Below are 4,260 nucleotides of genomic sequence, written 5' to 3' on the forward strand. Positions count from 1 at the left end.
GATATATTTTACCTAGGTTGTTATATTGATACTATACGGTTTGATTGCATTGGTACAACTCCAATATTTCTGATACCTATTTACAGAAAACGTAGCAAATAATTTGCTCTTATGTCATTAAATAATTCTATTCGTTCATTGTTTTTATTTGTGCACAATTGGTATGATATGCAGATGGGATTTTCCTACATTCGTTTTGACGGCAAATTTTCTAAATACGAATGAAGGTACGCAGTTATAATAAAAAAAATCAACACAGGCTCCTAATGTTGTTTATGAAATTTTAGACATAATTTTGCTTGCAAGACATTGTGTATCTTGCTTATAATCTTTTGTAAGTAGTAATAGGCATCCAGGAAAGTCGTATCATTAGTAGTGGACATGCCCCCCCCCCCTGTATATAAAATATTCAGCATTAAATGCGAGAATAAAATTTATGTTTATTACTAGGAACAGGTGTACATATTTTGATGAAATTGTTCTTAAGAGTCAAAATCAGCAAGCATCGAGCATTTAGTTAAAAAATGTGGAAAGTGGCATAGAAACAGATTTGGTTAAAACTCATATATAAATTTTCAAAACAAAGGGTATAATAGAAAAAAGCAAGCCAAAAATAATTTTTCGCATTGTTGCTATGGAAACCACGCGCCTTTCAAATAGCGTGTTTTGTACTTTATCATGACACTTGAATTTATGGTTAAACAAATATTTTTTAGTACTAGTCATTAATAAAAGCTTTTTAAATAATTATTCTATTTATCTAAAAATACTCTATTTTAACAACTGTTGATTATTGAAATTCTCTTCACCTTTTGATAAATAAAACTAGTTTTTGGAGGTTTATTTTGATTTAAAAAACAGCAAATTTGCAGTACTTAAGAAATCTACAACCACATTAAAGCTTATCAACATAAAATATATTATAAACAGTATTTGTCCTAGAAGAATCAAGAAAAAAATCTGCAGGCAACTAAAGCATTTATATATGATAACTGATTTAAATCCATAATTTTCTGTCTTTTTTGCTTCAAATTACCTCCCTTTGGTATAGCTCTCTAACATAGGAGGAATAAACGGTAGTTTGCTTACATTGTTTTCAATAACAATGTACAGAAGACTAGAAGAAAATTACAAACTTTGAGCAGTCTGAGCCTCAGTTTTGGCGTTTTCATGAGTCTTAATTACGGTTAGTGACTGAATTTTTTTTACAATTTACCATTACAACAGTTTCTGAAGAATTTATAACAGAAATTAACCATGCAGGAAAATATGTAACACTTGGCAAGTGTTTTTTTTTTTGCAAATTTCAAGTTAATTCTGATGGATTTATATGTTAGCATTACTTAAGTATTTTATAACTAAAAAGAAAAGATTATGCATGGCCTGAGGAACCAAAAGGAGGGGGTATGCCCCTCCTTCCCCTCCCCGATAATATTGCCGATATTAAACTATATAATATGATAATTAAAATGAAATTAAATTCCCCAACTTAGATTGTTTCTGCAGGCCGAACGTGAAAATTCTGTATATAGTAATAGATATCTTTATTACCATTTAAGATAATACCTGCTTTTTACATAAAAAATTATGAATTTATGAAAATCAACGATATTATGAAATATTTGTAAAATGGAATGACTTTTGTTATGGCGTCGTAAAAAAAGAAAAAGGGGCAGGGGGTTAACTCTGTACTTAATATATTTTAGTTTAGGAAAGGGGATTACCTTGGAAGTATTGTGATACAGACAAGTATATAATGTAATGGACTAGTGGTAACTGAATTGTATATATACCACAGTAAAATAATAAATTTAAAAAAAAAGGTTTTTGCTGATGTCATCCAGTGTTTACTTGTGAAAGAAAATTCATATTCAGCTAACATTTTCACCGGTACCACTGCACTAATTTAAGTCAACTAGGTTCAAATAATAAGCATCATTAGAATTACAGCACATAAATTTTTGAAAAGAATTTCTATACTCTATTTTTTCTTGAAGGGGGGTGTTATTGGAAAGAAATGAAAACTACAATTTAGAGTTTTGACAAAACCTAGAACCAATTGACCTTCTTATTACAAGTTTATATTTAAAGAATATCTAAAATCAATACCGTCTCAACTTTGTGTTGTATACTTCTGTTTTTAGAATGAAATTCGCCACTTTGAAGCCAAACTCGGAAAGAAGCAGAAACAGAATTGGATGAGCTGATATAGAATTAGACAGGAAAAACGTGTAAATAATACATTTAGTAAAAAAGTTAACTTTTTAAAATAAAATGATAAACCATTGAGATTTCTTGGAATTTAATTGATTCCAATAAACATGATTTGCATCATTGCTCCAGCCCAACTAGAAATGGTTCCAATTTTGCAAGTACTAGTATATGAAGGCAAAGCTGTATAATATTATTACATTTTAATTTTATCACTTTTTCAGATTATCATTATGAGAATACATTATTACAGTACAGACCATTGATGCTGGAAGTGAGTAGATAGTGTTACCGGAGACTCAGGGATCCAGAAAATAGATCCATAAATTGTACAATGTATTCATGAAAGTGGATCAAATAAAAATGTTCAATCCAAAAGCAACATTCTTTGTTTGTCTGTTAGCATTTTTTTTATTGATGTAAATCTAACAAGCTAATTCAGAGAATTTGTGTCCCCGCTTAGGGAAAAATAAACCATGTTCGGGGTGAGGGTTGGGGGGGGGGGGTTCGGATCGCAGAAGGATAAAACGTACGCTGAAATAGGACCTGGGGTCCCCCGCAAATAGTTCGTCATTTTGCGTAGTAATAAAACATTCTAGGAACTCTTCAGGTATTAAAGGCACAAAAGTAAATTCATCGATATCAATACGGAGACCTCAGGTCACCTTATATATTAATTGAATTTTAAATGATAGACAATTTTCTTTGTCTTACTCCAAAATAATCATATTTATAACTTTATATAGATGAACTTTCTTATATATATATTAGCAGAAACATGAAAGTATAAAGGATGACCAGAGGTAACCTCATATTTTACATCAATAGGGGACCAAAGATCACCTTACATTGTACATCAGTAGGGGTACCAGAGGCCACCTTATATTTAACATGTTAGGGAGACCAGTGGTCACCTTATATTGTACATCATCAGAGGTATCATAGGTCACATTACATTTTTTTTTTAAAAAACAAAAGGGGTCCTAAGGTAATCTTTTATTGCACATAATGGGGGGACCTGGGGATACCTTATATCGTACATCATTTGGGGGACCAGAGGTCACCCTATATTGTACATCAGTAGGGGGACTACAGGTAACCTAATATTGTACTGTTCATCAGTAGAGGGACCAGAGGACACCTTATATTGAACATCAGTAGGGAGACCAGAGGGCACCTTATATTGTGCATTCGGGGGGGGGGGGGGTAGGAGGACACCTTATACTATACATCTGTAGAGGGACCAGTGGACACCTTATATTGTACATCAGTAGGTAGAACAGAGTTCACCTTATATTGTCATAAGTCGGGGGACGAGATGACACCTTATATTGTACATCAGTACGGGGACCAGAGGTCACCCGATATTTTACATTAGTCTGGGAACTAGTGGTCACCTAATATTGTACTATACATCAGTAGAGAGACCAGAGGTCACCTTATATTGTACATCAGTAGTAGGACCATAGTCATCATATATTGTACATCAGCAGAAGGACCAGAGGTCACTTTATATTGTACGGGGACTAGTGGTCACCTAATATTGCACTGTACATCTGTAGCTGGACCAGAGGACACCTTTTATTTTACATTAGTAGTAGGACCAGAGGTCATCTTATATTGTACATCAGCAGAAGGAACTGCCCCTGCGAGACGATCATGAATAATTCATGAATTTCCATGAATTTTTCATGAATTTTATTCATGAAATGTTCATGAAATGTTCATGAAGATCCTATTAACTTATTAGTGGACATTTACAAATCAAGAATTTTTATTCATGAAAGAAAATTGATGAATATTCATGAATATTTTTTTTCATGAATAATTCATGAAGAGTCATATTCATGAAGATTCATCATTTCAAGAATGTCCAATAATAAGTTCATTGCATCTTCATGAACTATTCATGAATAATTTGACGAATTTTTTCAGGAATGTTCATGAATGAATAAAGTTCATGAACCATTAACATTCTTGAATATTCTTGCTTATTTGTAAACAAAAAATGCAATATTATTATTCATGTTTATTCATGAAAATGCATGA

At 32.2% G+C, this 4,260-nt stretch overlaps 1 long non-coding RNA gene across 1 annotated transcript; it reads left to right on the plus strand.

The window, feature by feature from the left end:
* Positions 1-943: 943 nt before the first annotated feature.
* Positions 944-2,658, plus strand: LOC134251730 (uncharacterized). Its single transcript, XR_009988803.1, has 3 exons — positions 944-1,186; positions 2,145-2,231; positions 2,436-2,658. It is a non-coding gene; the product is annotated as an uncharacterized LOC134251730 (long non-coding RNA).
* Positions 2,659-4,260: the final 1,602 nt, after the last annotated feature.

Source organism: Saccostrea cucullata, unplaced genomic scaffold, assembly GCF_032062105.1.
Source record: "Saccostrea cucullata isolate Sc308-1 unplaced genomic scaffold, CSIRO_AGI_Scuc_v1 ctg14333, whole genome shotgun sequence".
Taxonomy (NCBI): domain Eukaryota; kingdom Metazoa; phylum Mollusca; class Bivalvia; order Ostreida; family Ostreidae; genus Saccostrea; species Saccostrea cuccullata.